Source organism: Tachyglossus aculeatus, chromosome 11 (genome assembly GCF_015852505.1).
Source record: "Tachyglossus aculeatus isolate mTacAcu1 chromosome 11, mTacAcu1.pri, whole genome shotgun sequence".
In the NCBI taxonomy this organism is placed as follows: Eukaryota; Metazoa; Chordata; class Mammalia; order Monotremata; family Tachyglossidae; genus Tachyglossus; species Tachyglossus aculeatus.
This window is the reverse complement of record NC_052076.1, coordinates 38,383,262-38,403,240: the sequence shown is the minus strand read 5'-3', so window position 1 is coordinate 38,403,240 and position 19,979 is coordinate 38,383,262. Positions and strand designations below refer to the sequence as shown.

Below are 19,979 nucleotides of genomic sequence, written 5' to 3'. Positions count from 1 at the left end.
AGTAAGCGCTCAATAAAAACGATTGAATGAATGAATGTATCCCTGCTTCTTCTGGATTAATGGGATTTCACTGAACTCCAATCCGGCTGCATGTAAATTCGGTTTCATATGTGTACACACAGCTATTGCTTCTGTTTACCACTGAGGGGAAGCAGAGACGGTGAAATGACGTCTGGTGGCCTGCTTAGCTCTGCCTCTGTCCAAAAAATCCTCTCCAAAGACACATTCCCTGGAAGATGCTCCGGGAAGATGGGAATACAGCGGCAGTGCTGGAGAGAGGCAGACTCCACCGCCTCCTGGAAGCCACCAATATGGTCCCCAGCAGGGGCTGAAGGCGAGAATCTGAAGAGGGGTGTCTAGACTGTAAACTCGCAGTGGACAGGGAATCCATCTACCAACTCTGTTATACTGTTCTCTCCCGAGTGCATAGAGGGGAGAGTGGATAGTGCCTAAATTCACGGATTGATTAATGAAGGATAGCTCCCCTCACTACCCAAGAGGCTGCGTTACTAGGGCTGGGTCATTGGATAGTGGAAGTAGTCAGTTGATACTCCCGCAGCTTGTGCTGAGGGCTGAACTCTTTAGGTTTGGGTGGAAACTGGGCTAATACTAGTAGTGGTAGCTTTAGTAGTAGTAATAATAATAATGATGGCATTTGCTAAGTGCTTACTAAGTGCAAAGCACTGTTCTAAGTGCTGGAGATCCAGCAGCTTGTGCTGAGGGCTGAACTCTTTAGGGTTGGGTGGAAACTGGGCTAATACTAGTAGTGGTAGCTTTAGTAGTAGTAATAATAATAATGATGGCATTTGCTAAGTGCTTACTGGAGATCCAGCAGCTTGTGCTGAGGGCTGAATTCTTTAGGTTTGGGTGGAAACTGGGCCAATACTAGTAGCGGTAGTTTTAGTAGCAGTAATAATAATAATGATGGCATTTGCTAAGCGCTTACTAAGTGCAAAGCACTGTTCTAAGTGCTGGAGATCCAGCAGCTTGTGCTGAGGGCTGAACTCTTTAGGTTGGGGTGGAAACTGGGCCAATACTAGTAGTGGTAGTTTTAGTAGTAGTAATAATAATGATGATGGCATTTGCTAAGCACTTACTAAGTGCAAAGCACTGTTCTAAGTGCTGGAGATCCAGCAGCTTGTGCTGAGGGCTGAACTCTTTAGGTTTGGGTGGAAACTGGGCCAATACTAGTAGTGGTAGTTTTAGTAGTAGTAATAATAATAATGATGGCATTTGCTAAGTGCTTACTAAGTGCAAAGCACTGTTCTAAGCACTGAGGAGGATACAAGGTGATCAGGTTGTCCCACAGGGGGCTCACAGTCTTCATCCCCATTTTACAGATGAGGTAACTGAGGCACAGGGAAGTGAAGTGACTTGCCCAAAGTCATGCAGCTGACAAGCGGCAGAGCTAGGATTTGAACCCATGACCTCTGACTCCCAAGCCCGGGCTCTTTCCACTGAGCCACGCTGCTTCTCATAGTAGTGCAAGTAGTAGTACTTGTAATAATAATAATAGTGACATTTATTAAGCACTTACTATGTGCAAAGCACTGTTCTAAGTGCTGGGGAGGATACAAGGTGATCAGATTGTCCCAAGTGGGGTTCACAGTCTTAATCCCCATTTTACAGATGAGGGAACTGAAGTACAGAGAAGTTAAGTGACTTGCCCAAAGTCACACAGCTGACAATCAATCAATAAATCAATCAATCGTATTTATTGAGCGCTTACTATGTGCAGAGCACTGTACTAAGCGCTTGGGAAGTACAAATTGGCAACATATAGAGACAGTCCCTACCCAACAGTGGGCTCACAGTCTAAAAGGGGGAGACAGAGAACAGAACCAAACATACCAACAAAATAAAATAAGTAGGATAGAAATGTACAAGTAAAATAAATAAATAAATAAATAAATAGAGTGATAAATATGTACAACCGTATATACATATATACAGGTGCTGTGGGGAAGGGAAGGAGGTAAGACGGGGGGATGGAGAGGGGGGACGAGGGGGAGAGGAAAGAAGGGGCTCAGTCTGGGAAGGCCTCCTGGAGGAGGTGAGCTCTCAGCAGGGCCTTGAAGGGAGGAAGAGAGCTAGCTTGGTGGATGGGCAGAGGGAGGGCATTCCAGGCCCGGGGGATGACGTGGGCCGGGGGTCGATGGCGGGACAGGCGAGAGCGAGGTACAGTGAGGAGATTAGTGGTGGAGGAGCGGAGGGTGCGGGCTGGGCAGTAGAAGGAGAGAAGGGAGGTGAGGTAGGAGGGGGCGAGGTGATGGAGAGCCTTGAAGCCCAGGGTGAGGAGTTTCTGCTTGATGCGCAGATTGATCGGTAGCCATTGGAGGTTTTTGAGGAGGGGAGTAATATGTCCAGAGCGTTTCTGGACAAAGATAATCCGGGCAGCAGCATGAAGTATGGATTGACGTGGAGAGAGACACGAGGATGGGAGATCAGAGAGAAGGCTAGTGCAGTAGTCCAGACGGGATAGGATGAGAGCTTGAATGAGCAGGGTAGCGGTTTGGATGGAGAGGAAAGGGCGGATCTTGGCAATGTTGCGGAGCTGAGACCGGCAGGTTTTGGTGACGGCTTGGATGTGAGGGGTGAATGAGAGAGCAGAGTCTAGGGCAGAGGCAGGATTTGAACCAATGACCTCTGACTCCCAAGCCCGGGCTCTTTCCACTGAGTCATGCTGCTTCTCATAGTAGTACAAGTACTAGTACTTGTAATAATAATAATAATGATGGCATTTATTAATCTTTTAGACTGTGAGCCCACTGTTGGGTAGGGACTGTCTCTATATGTTGCCAATTTGTACTTCCCAAGCGCTTAGTACAGTGCTCTGCACATAGTAAGTGCTCAATAAATACGATTGATGATTTATTAAGTGCTTACTATGTGCAAAGCACTGTTCTAAGCGCTGGGGGGGGATACAAGGTGATCAGGTTGTCCCTCGTGGGGCTCACAGTCTTCATCCCCATTTTACAGATGAGGTAACTGAGGCACAGAGAAGTGAAGTGACTTGCCCAAAGTCACACAGCTGACAATTGGCAGAGCTGGGATTTGAACCCATGACCTCTGACTCCAAAGCCTGTGCTCTTTCCACTGAGCCACTCTGCTTCTCTGCTTGTAGTAGTAGTAGTAATGGCACTAGTAATACTTGTAGCAGTAGTAGTACTTCTTGTAGTAGCAGTAGTATTTATTAAGCATTTACTCTGTGCTAAGCACTGTTCTTAGCACTGGAAAAGAGTACATGGGTGGGAATGGGACATGGTCTCTGGCCCTCAAGGAGCTTCCCATCTAAGTCTTATAGAGAGGAGAGGGGGGAACGGCAACAGACTCACAAGAAAAGATGAAAGAGTAAAAACACAAGCACACCTCAAAGACAAGAACAAAGACACGCAGCAAACCAAACAGCCCAGATTAGTATTGCCTGACACTCCTCGGAGGAGGACATGTCTGTCCCTAGCTGCCCTTGTTTGACGTCCATCCTTCCAGAACAGGAATAATTAGGTCTTTCCTGGGTTTGAGGTGAAAGAACAAGAAGTTCAGAAAGGAGCCCGAAGGAGCTCCCACCAAAGAATAAGAGGAGAAGGGTGTTTTTGAAGGAAAGAGGGCTGAGAGCGCTGAGCCATAGCAGGAAAAATCAAAGAGGCGATGAGTCAGGAGTGGAGGAGTCGGAGAAATCAGACACAAGAATAAACAAGAAATTTTCAATCTTTGAAGCAAGTTACTTCACCCCATCCCAATATACCCCCGGCTTCTACATTAGTCAGTAGGGTTTTGATGGCTGATTAATATTTTTGTCTTTGAAAGGCAGGAATGAGGCCATCCCTACAGACTAGGATTTGTTTCCAAGAGGCTGTGGCAACACAGGTTTGCTTTTAAGGCAGGAAGCCACGGGTTTTTCAACATGTTGCTACCTGCAGCCTCATTAGCACAACGACCTTGGAAACACGCGTAAGCATCTCTCTGCTTATTGTGGGACTTTTGCCAAGAGGGTGGGTTGGTGACCCAAAAGTATTTTTGAGCTTTGTTCCTCTCATTTTATAGGTCACGTGAGTCTGGCTTGGAGAGATTTCAGGGGGTAGTGGTATTGGAAACTTCAAATCACCCTAACATCCTAGTTTACAACACATCATAAAGTACCTGAGCCTCTGCATGCTTCAGAATATGGGAGAATTGGCCTTATTTACTGTGAGATGTTCTTTTCATTACACTCCTCTTATTTTTCCCCCAAGTGAAATTCCCCCTTCTGAAAATTGAAGTGAAAGACCTTTTTGCCCTGACCCAGAGATTAGAAAATTCATTCAATCGTATTTATTGAGCACTTACTGTGTGCAGAGCACTGTACTAAGTGCCTAGCACTGTACTAATGAGTTATGGAGGTGACAGAGGTTGTCAGAGAGATCTCTCTGACTCTGGACAAGGCAGAAGCATTTGATTTGGAGGGGGGCAGGAGAGATGGAGATGCAGATAAAAACCAGAAAAGAATGTCCGAATTCAACCCACACGGGTGGTCTATGGTAATGAACAGCCGCCAGTAAATCGATGAATGAGCCCAGGAAGCAGGAAAGCAAAGTTTCCCTTTTATTTTCTCCCCCGTGGATTTGAAATTGATTTCCCCCTTCCTTTCTCCCTCAACTTTCTTTCCTTTCCTTCAATTTTCCCCCATCCTTCCCCTCTCAACTTTATTTTTTTCCCTCAGTGTTCCCCTTCCTTTCTTCCTCAACTTTCTTTTCTTTCCCCTTCCTTCTTCCCTCAACTTTCTTTCCTTTCCCTTAATTTTCCCCCTTCCTTCCTCCCTCACCTTTCTTTCCTTTCCCTCAATTTTCCCCCTTCCTTCCCCCTCAACTTTCTTTTCTTTCCCTCAATTTCCCCCTTCCTTCCTCCCTCAACTCTCTTTTCTTTCCCCTTCCTTCTTCCCTCAACTTTCTTTTCATTTCCTCAATCTTTCCCCTTCCTTCCCCCTCAACTTTCTTTTCTTTCCCTCAATTTCCCCCTTCCTTCCTCCCTCAACTCTCTTTTCTTTCCCCTTCCTTCTTCCCTCAACTTTCTTTTCATTCCCTCAATCTTTCCCCTTCCTTCCTCCCTCAACTTTCTTTTTTCCTCCAATTTTCCCCCTTCCTTCTGCCCTCACCTTTGTTTCCTTTCCCTCAATTTTCCCCCTCCCTTCCTCCCTCACCTTTCTTTCCTTTCCCTCAATTGTCCCCCTCCCTTCCTCCCTCGCCTTTCTTTCCTTTCCCTCAATTTTCCCTCTTCCTTCCTCCCTCAACTTTCTTTTCCTTCCCCCAATCTTTCCCCTTCCTTCCTCCCTCAACTTGGGTAGGACCGTCTCCATATGTTGCCGACTTGTACTTCCCAAGCGCTTAGTACAGTGCTCTGCACACAGTAAGCGCTCAATAAATACGACTGAATGAATGAATGAATGAATGAATGAATTAGCGATTGACCGCTAATTGCCATTAGATGGCGCCTTACCCATTAGACTGGAGACAATCCGCCTGATGCTCGAAAAACATCAGCCATTAATTAATTGTTAATTGCCATTTGGTCAGGCAAACCGAAAATCATCCAATCCCTGACCCAAGGGGAGTCCTGGCCCCCCTCCAACTCCTCTCACATCTTTGTCCTCGCCGCCGTCGGGGATGGCCTCTCTACTCGCATGGTTTTGGGGCCACCTAGAAGGGACTGACTTCTGCATGGGGTCTGGATTGTTCTGAACTGAAGACAAGTTAGGTGTGAAAACAATAGCCCAAAAGGAAAGCAAGTGACCCCTTATGGGGTTGGATCTGTTGGATTGTCCTCTCCCAAGCGCTTGCCCTAAGCGCTTGGGAGAGGACATCCAAGAGTTGGAAGACAGGTTGCCTGCCCACTAGGAAGTTAGTCAACCCTCTCCTTTCTCCGGCCCTGTCCGTCCCTCCCTCCCCCCAATCAATCAATGACGTTTATTGAGCACCTACTGTGAGCTTGGGAGAGTGCAGTACAATAGAACTGGTCTATTCTATTTATTTGATTTTGTTAATATGTTTTGTTTTGTCGTCTGTCTCCCCCTTCTAGACTGTGATCCCGCCATTGGGTAGGGACCATCTCTATGTGTTGCCAACTTGTACTTCCCAAGCACTTAGCACAATGCTCTGCACACAGTAAGTGCTCAATAAATACGATTGAATGAATGAATGAACCCGATACTTGCTGGGAGCTGAGATATTTCATCGCCCTCTAGACTGTAAGCTCGTTGTGGGCAGGGAATGTGTTAGTTTATTATTATTATTAATATTACACAATTATTTATAATAATATATAATTGTTATAGTAATATTATTATTAATAATAATAATGGTATTAAGCGCTTGCTATGTGCAAAGCACTGTTCTAAGCACTGGGGAGCTTACAAGGGGATCAGATTGTCCCACGGGGGGCTCACAGTCTTAATCCCCATTTTACAGATGAGGTCACTGAGGCACAGGGAAGTTAAGTGACTTGCCCAAAGTCACAGAGCTGACAATTGGCAGAGCCGGGATTTGAAGCCATGACCTCTGACTCCAAAGCCAGTGCTCTTTCCACTGAGCCACACTGCTTCTCATTATTATATTGTACTCTCTCAAGTGCTTAGTACAGTGTTCTGCATGCAGTAAGTGCTCAAAAACATGATTGGCAGACTGTCTGATTTCACTCCCCTCTCCCTTCTGGCTCCCTGTCAGGCAAGAGCAGTACCAAAAATAATGATCAAGGCAGGTATTGAGAGCCATCCGACGGTGCAATAGCATTCTAGACTGTGAGCCCGCTGTTGGGTAGGGACCGTCTCTATATGTTGCCAACTTGTACTTCCTAATCAATCAATCAATCAATCAATCGTATTTATTGAGCGCTTACTATGTGCAGAGCACTGTACTAAGCGCTTGGGAAGTACAAATTGGCAACACATAGAGACATTCCCTACCCAACAGTGGGCTCACAGTCTAAAAGGGGGAGACAGAGAACAAAACCAAACATACCAATAAAATAAAATAAATAGGATAGAAATGTACAAGTAAAATAAATAAATAAATAAATAAATAAATAAATAGAGTAATAAATATGTACAACCATATATACATATATACAGGTGCTGTGGGGAAGGGAAGGAGGTAAGATGGGGGGATGGAGAGGGGGACGAGGGGGAGAGGAAGGAAGGGGCTCAGTGTGGGAAGGCCTCCTGGAGGAGGTGAGCTCTCAGCAGGGCCTTGAAGGGAGGAAGAGAGCTAGCTTGGCGGAGGGGCAGAGGGAGGGCATTCCAGGCCCGGGGGATGACGTGGGCCGGGGGTCGATGGCTAAGTGCTTAGTACTAAGTGCTTAGTACTAAGTGCTTAGTACAGTGCTCTGCACACAGTAAGTGCTCAATATATACGACTGAATGAATGGTGCTAAGTGCTGGGGTCTTGTCTTGTCTTACACCATCGAGTCATCTTCAACCCATAGCGACGCCATGGACACATCTCTCCCAGAACGCCCCACCTCCCTCTACAATTGTTCTGGTAGTGTATCCACAGAGTTTTCTTGGTAAAAATTACGGGAGTGGTTTACCTTTCCGCGCAGTAAACTTGAGTCTCCGCCCTCGACTCCCTCCCGTTCCGCTGCTGCCCAGCACAGGTGAGTTTTGACTTGTAGCAGATTGCCTTCCACTCACTAGCCGCTGCCCAAGCTAGGAATGGAATGGATATGCCTCTGCTTGACTCTCCCTCCCATAGTCGAGACTGGTAGAGGACTGGAAACTCTCCAGATGCGACCCTGAGAGGGGAGTAGACACAAGATAATCAGATCAGACACCGTCCCTGCCTCTCACCCAGGCTCACAGTCCGAGAAGTGAGGGGAGCAGGTTTCTCATCTCCAGTTAATGAGGAAACTCAGGCCTGGGTAGTCCGACTTACCCAAGGTCACTCAGCAGGTCAGTGAGAATCCAATGCTTAAACAAGCCTTTCCTCCCGCTTTCTCCCCAAGTGCCAGTTAGAAGCTGAGGCAGGCTTCTTCACAGCAGGAGAAGAAACAGTTTGTGTTTGCTTTTCTGTCCTCCTCACCACACGCATACCCTTAGCATCTCAAGGTAGCAGAGAAGCAGCGTGGCCTAGAAGATAGAAGAGGATGGACCTTTGAGTCAGAAGGACCTGGGTTCTAATCCTGTCTCCGCCACCTGCCTGCTGTATGACCTTGGCAAGCCACTTAACGTCTCTGTGCCTCAGCTGCCTCGTCTGTATAATGGGGATTAAGACCATGAGCTCTGAGTGGGATGGAGACTTTGTCCAACCTGATGAACTTTGTCCCTTCTTCACAAATAAGATATTTGTAAGCACTTAACAAATACCATAAAAAAGGGTGTAACACTGCTCTCTGGCTCTATGCCCCACTGCCCTTGAGTCCCTGCACCTCCCTGTGTCCATTCTTTTCCCTTTCTCCCTCTCCATCTCTCTCCCTTCCTGTCTCCCTCCTTGACTTCGGCCCTCTCCACAGCTAAGTGCCTCACGGACTTGCGTCTCGGCCAGAGGATATCTGGGGAACAAGAGAGTGAGGGTGCTGGCCCCCCAACCCCACCATCCGCACACAAAGTGGCCAGTTCAACTCTCCCACTCAAACCGACAGGGAAGTTCACAGTCTGGCATGCAAGCAGAATGCCCTAGTGGGAAGAACACAGGTTTGGGAGTCAGAAAAGCTGGGATCTACTCTGCCGCTGCCCTCACTGGGTGACCTTGGGCCACAGTTTCTTCATCTGCAAAATGGAAATAAGATGGGAAGCAGCCTGCCCTTGTGGAAAGAGCACAGACCTGGGAGAAAAAGGATCCGTCCAGGGTCAGCCACTTGTCTGCTGTGTGAACCTTGGGCAAATCAATCAATCATTCAATCGTTTTTATTGAGCGCTTACTGTGTGCAGAGCACTGTACTAAGCGCTTGGGAAGTACAAGTTGGTAACATACAGAGACAGTCCCTACCCAACAGTGGGCTCACAGTCTAAATGTTAAATCACTTAACTTCTCTATGCCTCAGTTCCCTTATCTGTAAAATGGGAATTAAGAATGTGAGTCCTATGTGGGAAACTGCGTTCAACCCGATTATCTTGTATCTACCCCAGAGTTTGGAACAGTGCCTGGCACACAGTAAGCGCTTAACAAATACAAATATCATAATTACTATTATTATGATTATTTATCTTCTCTGTACCTGTTTAGTCATCTGTAAAACAGGGATTAAATCCTACCCCCTCCTGCTTAGACAATGGTCAGGGATTGTGTCCAACCTGATTATCTTCTATCTACCTGACTTGTAGTACTTCCCAAGCGCTTAGTACAGTGCTCTGCACACAGTAAGCGCTCAATACATACGATTGAATGAATGAATGAATGAATCTACCCCACTGCTTAGTACAGGGCTTGGTATAGGGTAACTGCTTAATAAATATCATCTATTATTACCATTACTACTACTATCCCCCGCCTTACCTCCTTCCCCTCCCCACAGCACCTGTATATATCTTTGTACGTATTTATTACTCTATTTATACTTGTACATATTTATTCTATTTATTTTATTTTGTTAATATGTCTTGTTTTGTTGTCTGTCTCCCCCTTCTAGACCGTGAGCCCACTGTTGGGTAGGGACCGTCTCTATATGTTGCCACCTTGTACTTCCCAAGCGCTTAGTCCAGTGCTCTGCACACAGTAAGTGCTCAATAAATGCGATTGAATGAATGAATGAATACTAGAGGATCAGGGAGTATATCTAGTTCTCATCCTTGTATGTTTTTTCCAGCACTTAGTACCGTGTTCTGCATTGTTAGGCTTAGTAAATCCTATTACTAGGGTCTCTCAGAGGCTTAAAAGCCCCACTGAGACAACTGGTCAGGCCCGGGGGGACATTGGAAAAGGCCGAGTGACCCCCACTTTCTGGAGAACAGATGCCCATTTCCCCAGCCCCAGGCTGCTCTCTTCCCCCCCGCAGGCGCAGACAGCCGACAGGCTCTTGTGTTGACCATCTAATACCACAGGCGTCTCCTCCAGGCCCCAGACGCTGGAAACAAGAAAAACCACTTTATCCGAGTCCGTTTATGACAGATGAGCTCAGAATGGAGGTTTTAGATTTTCAAGTCAGAGTGCTACCCTCGGGGGGAGGGACGCCAACCGTAGCCAGCAAAGGCCCATTTAAAGTCCCAGGATCCAACGATGGCCTGTCTGGGTGCTGGGTTTCTGGGCCTTTGGAAGGGATGGAAAACTGGTTTCAATTCAAGGAGAAAGCTTCACCCCCACAGCATGGAGTGGGGCAGGGAGTTGGCCTGTAAACACCTTGTTTACAGGTGTTAAGCACTTAATACAGTGCTCTGCACACAGTTAAGTGCTCTATAAATACCACTGATTGCCAAGATCCGCCCTTTCCTCTCAATTCATACTGCTACCCTTCTCATTCAAGTTCTCATCCTATCCCGTCTGGACTACTGCATCAGCCTTCTCTCTGATCTCCCATCCTCATGTCTCTCTCCACTTCAATCCATACTTCATGCTGCTGCCCTAATTATCTTTGTCCAGAAACGCTCTGGGCATATTACTCCCCTCCTCAAAAATCTCCAGTGGCTACCAATCAATCTGCGCATCAGGCAGAAACTCCTCACCCTGGGCTTCAAGGCTGTCCATCACCTCGCCCCCTCCTACCTCACCTCCCTTCTCTCCTTCTCCAGCCCAGCCCGCACCCTCCGCTCCTCTGCCGCTAATCTCCTCACCGTACCTCGTTCTCGCCTGTCCCGCCATCGACCCCCGGCCCACGTCATCCCCCGGGCCTGGAATGCCCTCCCTCTGCCAATCCGCCAAGCTAGCTCTCTTCCTTCCTTCAAGGCCCTACTGAGAGCTCACCTCCTCCAGGAGGCCTTCCCGGACTGAGCCCCTTCCTTCCTCTCCCCCTCGTCCCCCTCTCCTTCCCCACCATCTTACCTCCTTCCCTTCCCCACAGCACCTGTATATATGTATATATGTTAGTACATATTTATTACTCTATTTGCTTATTTTACTTGTACATATCTATTCTATTTATTTTATTTTGTTAGTATGTTTGGTTTTGTTCTCTGTCTCCCCCTTTTAGACTGTGAGCCCACTGTTGGGTAGGGACTGTCTCTATATGTTGCCAATTTGTACTTCCCAAGCGCTTAGTACAGTGCTCTGCACATAGTAAGCACTCAATAAATACGATTGATGATGATGATGATGATGATGATGATGATGATGATGATGATTGGAGGCAGAAGGGTGAGGTGAGACACGGTCAAGTCCAGAAAGTTAGACTCATATTTGACTTGCCGGCCCTCAACCTGCCCTTATCTGCCTCAGCACCTCCAGGCATGGAAATCTCCCACACTGGGGTTTCCCACCTCTCCCACCCCTCACTTTCTCTGGGAATTTGTTCTGGGGAGATGAAGGGCTTTCTAGGGTCATCGTGCCCACTGTCGGGTACCGATGACTTTCCCCATCATCGGGGACAGGCAGGTTGGGACCAGGGAAAATTTGGCCTCAGAACCATGCCACCTTATCCGCCGTGCCTGGGGCAGTGCTGACTGCCTTCTTGGACAAAGGACTCTGGAGACAGACATCCCGCCGCAGCCCCAAGCGGGGAGAGGTTCCCACCCTAGAATCCAGACCGATTCTGTGAAGAGAAACAGATTTCAAAAAGAGATGTCGCTAAGCGGCTGATGAGCTCGTGGGGATGATCAGACAGTAATTAGACCAACGTAGATCCAGTTGGGTCCTGTCCCCTCCCTCCTGGCGCAGGTGTAACTGGAGGAAGCTGTCACTCTCCCCCTGGTTTCAAGGCCTCAAGGAGCTCCCAGTATCAACGCCCCCATAGCATGTGCATACTGGCCTCTGCCTGCTGTCTCTCTCCATAAGCCTCCTGTAAGAAATTGTGTCACACCTGCTCAGTCTACGGCAGGCAAGGAAGATAAGATCCAGTCTGTGGGCCCCTCTAGGCCTGACCTGGCTGACCACTGCTGCGTCCTCTCGAGGGGCTTTGTGTGTGGTCAACCCTGCCATGCGGCCTGCAGATAACCCCGGCAGGGAGGAGGGAGAGTGTTTCTTCTCAGGAGTTGAGGTTGGCCAGCCCGAAAGCCGCGCTGAAGACACATTTAAGGGGCCTCTAATCTCTGCTTGCTAACTGGCGTTCCTCACAATGAACTGTTCTGCTTAACATCCAGAAGTTTCAACTAACAAAACCGTGAGAGAATTGACTCAGGCAGTCAGTCGTATTTAATGAGCACTTACTGTGTGCAGAGCACTGTACTAATTGTTTGGGGAAACACAGTGTAGCAATAAAACAGACACATTCCCTGTTCACGATGAGCTTACAATCTACAGGACTAGCTAGAGGAGTAGGGGGGCTAACAAAACCACCAGAGAATTGACTCTCATGTCTCCTCTAGCCAGAGGAGTAGGGGGAGAGGCAGTGCGGGAGGGTACAAAGACACTCGGGGCGGAGTCATCCCCAACCCTTGAGGGGAGAAGGAAGAGAAGGAGGAGTAATGGAATTTTTTTGCACATCTTCTGAGTGCAACACACTGCCATAAGCACTTGGGAAAGTACCCCAGCAGTTCCAGGAACTTAGCCTGTCCAGAAACCGATCGGGTTAGGTCTGGTGCCAGGGACTCTGCCTTGGTTCTTGTTTCCTCCCATGTGTGGCTTCAGTCTCTGTGACTGGGCGAGTGGTACATCTCCCGGCCTCTAACCTCAAAGCCCATGACCTCGGAGATCTTCTTATTCATTCATTGATTCATTCAATCGTATTTATTGAGCGCTTACTGTGTGCAGAGCACTGGACTAAGCGCTTGGGAAGTACAAGTCGGCAACATATAGAGATGGTCATTCATTCATTCACTCATATTTATTGAGCGCTTACTGTGTGCCGAGCACTGTACTAAGCGCTTGGGAAGTCCAAGTTGGCAACATATAGAGACGGTCCTTACCCAACAGTGGGCTCACAGTCTAGAAGGGGGAGACGGAGAACAAAACAAAACATATTAACAAAATAAAATACATAGAATAAATAGGTACAAATAAAATAGAGCAATAAATACATATAAACATATATACAGGTGCTGTGGGGAGGGGAAGGAGGTAAGGCGGGGGGAGGGGGGGAGGAGAGGATGGTCCCTACCAAACAATGGGCTCACATTCATTCTTTCATTCAATAATATTTATTGAGTGCTTACTGTGTGCAGAGCACTGTACTAAGCGCTTGGGAAGTACAAGTCGGCAACATATAGAGATGGTCCCTACCCAACAACGGGCTCACAGTCTAGAAGGGGGGACACAGTGCTTGGGAAGCACAAGTCGGCAACATATAGAGATGGTCCCTACCCAACAACGGGCTCACAGTCTAGAAGGGGGGACAGACAACAAAACAAAACGTGTGGACAGGTGTTAAGTCATCAGAACAAATACAATTAAAGCTAGATGCACATCATTAACAAAATAAATCCTCGTTTTATTAATGTGGCATCTGGTTGCACCTGGTGCTGGTGTTCACCCTATCTGCTGCTATGAAGTCTCAGCTCTCCCGAGCCCTGGTTTACCTCAACCCAGCAGCAAGACTCATCTTCCTCCAGCATTAAACAGATCAGATCACTCCCGGGCCACAGCTGGACTGAGGCTATATACAGAACCCCCAGAGCACTGGGGGGCTTGGAAGCTGGAACCGACTTCCTGATGCCCAGCACTGAACTGGTGCCAGTCGGGTTCCCCTCCCCACAGCACCTGTATATATCATCATCATCAATCGTATTTATTGAGCGCTTACTACGTGCACAGCACTGTACTAAGCGCTTGCGAAGTACAAATTGGCAACACATAGAGACAGTCCCTACCCAGCAGTGGGCTCGCAGTCTAAAAGGGGGAGACAGAGAACAAAACCAAACATACTAACAAAATAAAATAAATAGAATAGATATGTACAAGTAAAATAGATAAATAAATAAATAAATAGAGTAATAAATATGTACAAACATATATACATATATACAGGTGCTGTGGGGAAGGGAAGGAGGTAAGATGGAGGGGATGGAGAGGGGGACGAGGGGGAGAGGAAGGAAGGGGCTCAGTCTGGGAAGGTATATATGTATATATGAGAAGCAGCGTGGCTCAGTGGAAAGAGCCCGGGCTTTGGAGCCAGAGGTCATGGGTTCGAATCCCAGCTCCACCGCTTGTCAACTGTGTGACCTTGGGCAAGTCACTTAAATTCTCTGGGCCTCAGTTCCCTCCTCTGTAAAATGGGGACGAAGACTGTGAGCCCCACTTAGGACAACCTCGATCACCTTGTATTCCCCCCCCCCCCCAGCACTTAGAACAGTGCTTGGCACATAGTAAGTGCTTAACAAATACCATCATTATTATTATGTCTGTACGTATTTATTAGTCTCTATATTTGTTTATTTTATTTGTACATATTTATTCTATTCATTTTATTTTGTTAATATGTTTTGTTTTGTTCTCTGTCTCCCCCTTCTAGACTTTGAGCCCACTGTTGGGTAGGGATCGTCTCTATATGTTGCCGACTTGTACTTCCCAAGCGCTTAGTACAGTGCTCTGCACACAGTAAGCGCTCAATAAATACCATTGAATGAATGAGTGAATGAATGAGAGGGATGTCACTATGGGGCAGAGGGCCCTGTTGAGGGGAAGTCTTGCTTCAATCAAGAGTCAGTATCAAAGAGGGGCTTCAGTGAGCTGGAATTCTCCACAACTAATGCCAGTCCAGGTGCTACTGCTGTTTTCCTTTGTTTTTTGTTGTTTTTTTATGGTATTTGTAAAGTGCTTACAATATGCTCACAGTGTGAATCCCCGTTTTACAGATGAGGTAACTGAGGCACAGAGAAGTTATGTTCATTCATTCATTCATTCATTCGATCGTATTTCTAGACTGTGAGCCCACTGTTGGGTAGGGACTGTCTCTATATGTTGCCAACTTGTACATCCCAAGCGCTTAGTACAGTGCTCTGCACACAGTAAGCGCTCAATAAATTCATTCATTCATTCAATCATATTTATTGAGCGCTTACTGTGTGCAGAGCACTGTACTAAGCGCTTGGGAAGTACAAGTCGGCAACAGATAGAGACGGTCCCTACCCAACGACGGGTCTCACAGCAGACAAGTGGCAGAGTCGGGATTAGAACCCAGGTCTTTTTGATTCCCAGATTCATGCTCTATCCACTACTCAGTTACCTCATCTGTAAAATGGGAATTAAGACTGTGAGCCCCCTGTGGACAACCTGATCACTTTGTTATCTCCCCAGTGCTTAGAACGGTGCTCTGCACGTAGTAAGCGCTTAACAAATGCCATCATTATTATTATTAGTCCCTGCTGCTTTGTTCCAATCTTACCTGGCAATCATTAGGGAATCTGTATTACTAATGCCGTCATTACATTTACCATTAGACTACCTTCCCTACTCCCTAAAGTCTGTAAAGGCTGCCCCTCGAGGGGCCTTCATTATACACTATAACCTTCATAGAAGTTTTACAGGCATCGAAGTTGGAAAAAACACATTCACTTGTTTACTAATCACGGATCTTAAAAGGTGCTCTACGGTTGGTGATTTCTAGACTGTGAGCCCACTGTTGGGTAGGGACCGTCTCTATATGTTGCCAACTTGGACTTCCCAAGCGCTTAGTACAGTGCTCTGCACACAGTAAGTGCTCAATAAATACGATTGATGATGATGATGACAGAAGTTTCACAGGCATCAAAGTTGGAAAAAACACATTCACTTGTTTACTTATCACGGATCTTAAAACGTGCTCTAGGGTTGGTGATTTCTAGACTGTGAGCCCACTGTTGGGTAGGGACCGTCTCTATATGTTGCCAACTTGGACTTCCCAAGTGCTTAGTACAGTGCTCTGCACACAGTAAGCGCTCAATAAATATGAATGAATGAATGAATGAATGAATGAATGAATGGATGTATAATACTTTGCATGGCTAAAGGGCCTGAGCTAATGAGAGGAACATCGCAATCCTCCTTCTCCTATAGTGCCCATAGTTCAAATAATCACACAGCTGATCAGATCAATGCCCATATGGTCTCTCCTTGTCTAACCTGCTAACGCGACACACTCTCACCATCCTTCCCCGTCCTCCCCTGGCCCTCGGGGCTGTTCTGTGGCCCCTTGACAGGGTTGTCCCCCTCTCAGGGTCACACCTGGAGAGTTTCCAGTACTCTACCAGTCTCAGCTATGGGAGGGAGAGTCAAGCAGAGGCGTATCCATTCCATTCCTAGCTCGGGCAGTGGCTAGCGAGGCTTTGTTTTACTCTGTCCTGACAATGATTTCCCTGTCCTCATTGCTTTTGGCTTTCCAGTTTCAGCTCTTCAGTTGCTTAGGTATCGTGGCGTTGTTCGTTCGGGTGGCCTGCGGCATAGCTGTGTGAAGGTGGGCATGGCTTCAAAGCTAGGAGACACACTTGGTCCTAGAACTTTATTGTTCACGATTATCTGACCCATAGATGAGGCTTAGGCCCATAAGCAACTGGTGGAACAGCTCAAGGGCCTAGATGTGGTGCTTGTGTTGAGTTCAGGTCTCAAGCTGTTAATATGTTTAGTTTTGTTGTCTGTCTCTCCCTTCTAGACTGTGAGCCCGCTGTTGGGTAGTCACCGTCTCTATATGTTGCCAACTTGTACTTCCCAAGCGCTTAGTACAGTGCAGAACACACAGTAAGCGCTCAATAAATGTGATCGAATGAATGAATGAGTGGAAGGCAATCTGCTACAGGTCAAAACTCACCCATGCTGGGCAGCAGTGGCGTAGGAGAGAGTCGAGGGTGGAGTCTCGAGTTTAGGAAGGTGGCAATGGTAAACCACTTCCATATTTTTACCAAGAAAGCTCTATGGATACACTACCAGAATGATTGCAGATGGAGAGTGGGGCGTTCTGGTAGAGACGTTTCCGTGGCGTTGCTATGGGTCGGAAACGACTCAACAGCATAAGACAAGACAGACAGGGTTGTGGGTGGCGGGCCGGGCCTGTGGCAAGCCCTTCAGCACTCCCCTCTGACAATTTTCCTGGGATCCGTCGTTCCAGAATCTCCTCAGGTGAGAGCTGTTCATTCAATCATATTTATTGAGCACTTACTGTGTTCAGAGCACTGTACTAAGCGCTTGGGAAGTACAAGTTGGCCAGGGCTCTTCTACCACACACTGGGCAGGAAGCTCTGTGGGCTGAGGAGGCTCGGGAGGCCAACCTGGGCCTGGGGGCAGTGGTCAAGGCCACTGAGGGGGCCAAAAGTCCTCAGGGGCCCCTGCTCTCATTCATTCAATCGTATTTATTGAGCGCTTACTGTGTGCAGAGCACTGTACTAAGCGCTTGGGAAGTACAAGTTGGCAACATATAGAGACGGCCCCTACCCAAGCTCCAGGAGCTTTATATTTCAGTGAGAAGCAGTGTGGCCTAATGGATAGAACACAGGCTTGCGAGTCAGAAGGACCTGAGTTCTAACCCCGGTTCTGCCACTTGTCTGCTGTGTGACCTTGGGCAAGTCACTTAACTTCTCTGGCCCTCTGTTATCTCATCTACAAAATTCATTCATTCAATTGTATTTATTGAGCACTAAAGTGTGCAGAACACTTTACTAAGCTCTTGGGAGAGTACTGCACAACAATAAACAGACTGGTGATTAAGACCGTGAGCCCCATGTGGGTCAGGGACTGTGTACAACTCATTTGTACTCACCCCAAACCTCAGTACAGTGCCTGGCACATAGTAAGAGCTTAACAAATACCACAGTTATTATTATTACTCAGGCCCTTTCCTGTTGAAAGTTAGCCCTGCCCTGGGCCTATAAATGTCCCCTTTCCCCAGCCGGCTGTGGCCCAGCCCTCTTCCCTCCCTGGGGAAGGGGCTGTATTTTCTCCACACAGGAGGGAGCAGCCTGCAGAGCAGGCTGAGGGAGGGCAGTGGAAGGCCTGAGAGGGAGGTGGGGGAGAAGAGAGGAGGGATCATCATCATCACCATCAATCGTATTTATTGAGCGCTTACTGTGTGCAGAGCACTGTACTAAGCGCTTGGGATGTACAAATTGGCAACATATAGAGACAGTCCCTACCCAACAGTGGGCTCACAGTCTAAAAGGGGGAGACAGAGAACAAAACCAAACATACTAACAAAATAAAATAAATAGAATAGATATGTACAAGTAAAATATATAAATAAATAGAGTAATAAATATGTACAAACATATATGCATATATACAGACTGAGCCCCTTCCTTCCTCTCCCCCTCGTCCCCCTCTCCATCCCCGCAATCTTACCTCCTTTCCTTCCCCACAGCACCTGTATATATGTATATATGTTTGTACATATTTATTACTCTGTTTATTTATTTATTTATTTTACTTGTTCATATCTATTCTATTTATTTTATTTTGTTAGTATGTTTGGTTTTGTTCTCTGTCTCCCCCTTTTAGACTGTGAGCCCAATGTTGGGTAGGGACTGTCTCTATATGTTGCCAATTTGTACTTCCCAAGCGCTTAGTACAGTGCTCTTCACATAGTAAGTGCTCAATAAATACGATTGATGATGATGATGATATACAGGTGCTGTGGGGAAGGGAAGGAGGTAAGATGGGGGATGGAGAGAGGAACGAGGGGGAGAGGAAGGAAGGGGCTCAGTCTGGGAAGGCCTCCTGGAGGAGGTGAGCTCTCAGTAGGGCCTTGAAGGGAGGAAGAGAGCTAGCTTGGCAGATGGGCAGAGGGATTGGGGGCATTCCAGGCCCGGGGGAGGACGTGGGCCGGGGGTCGATGGCGGGACAGGCGAGAACGAGGTACGGTGAGGAGTTTAGCGGCAGAGGAGCGGAGGATGCAGGCTGGGCTATAGAAGGAGAGAAGGGAGGTGAGGGATATGGAGAGTTTGGGGGGTTTGGGGCAGGGGGGAATCTCCTCCACCACCATGTATCGCTCCTGCCACCGGTGAGGGTGGGGAGGAGGAAGAGGCACAGCCACAGAAACCCCTCCCCACAAATTAGGACCACTACACCGAATGATCATGTGGTGCTGCCCGCCTAGCTCCCAACCAGGCTCTGGGCCCTCCTCCCCCCCAACCCCCACGGCAAATTGCCAGGACTCTGGAGGACATCAGCTCCAGCATCTAGGCCATGAGCTCATTGGGAAGAAACTGAATCCACACAAAAAATTGTCTCTTCCCACCCTGAAAATGCTCCACCCGCCCCCCTGCCTCACCAGAGACGCAGTGGGGTCCAAGAGAAATCAATCTGGAAGTCAGGATACCTGGTTCCAGTCCTGGTTTGTCTGCTGTGTAACCTTGGCCAAGGCACTTCACTTCTCCAGGCCTCAATTTCCTTGTTGGTGGCAGGGAATGCCTCTGTTTATTGTTGTATTCATTCATTCAATCGTATTTATTGAGCGCTTACTGTGTGCAGAGCACTGTACTAAGCGCTTGGGAAGTAGAAGCTGGCAACAGCTAGAGACGGTCCCTACCCAACAGCGGGCTCACAGTCTAGAAGGGGGAGACAGACGACAAAACAAAACATATTAACAAAATAAAATAAATAGAATAGTAAATATGTACAAGTAAAATAGAGTAATAAATCTGTACAAACATATATACATATATACAGGTGCTGTGGGGAGGGGAAGGAGGTAGGGCGGGGGCTCAGTCTGGGACGGCCTCCTGGAGGAGGTGAGCTCCATCAGGCCTACAGTAAAATTCAATTCAGCCAATTCAGCCCAGCTTCCTACTTGTACTCTCCCAAGTGCTCAGTAGTGTGTTCTGCACACAGTAATCACTTAATAAATACGATTGACTGACTCACCTGTGAAATAGAGATTAAAAACCTGTTCTCTCTTAGACCGAGAGCCCCATGTGGCATGGGGACTGCATCCAACCCGATTAACTTTTATCTACACCAGCACTTAGCACAAGGCTTGGTACATAGTAAGCACTTAGCAAATACCGCCATGATTATTAATATCCCTCC

General features: G+C 47.5%; 1 non-coding gene across 1 annotated transcript; it reads right to left on the bottom strand.

Moving 5' to 3' along the window:
• Positions 1–7,633: 7,633 nt before the first annotated feature.
• On the bottom strand, positions 7,634–7,771 carry LOC119935471. Its single transcript, XR_005453352.1, has one exon. It is a non-coding gene; the product is annotated as a small nucleolar RNA SNORA7 (small nucleolar RNA).
• Between the last annotated feature and the right edge of the window lie 12,208 nt (positions 7,772–19,979).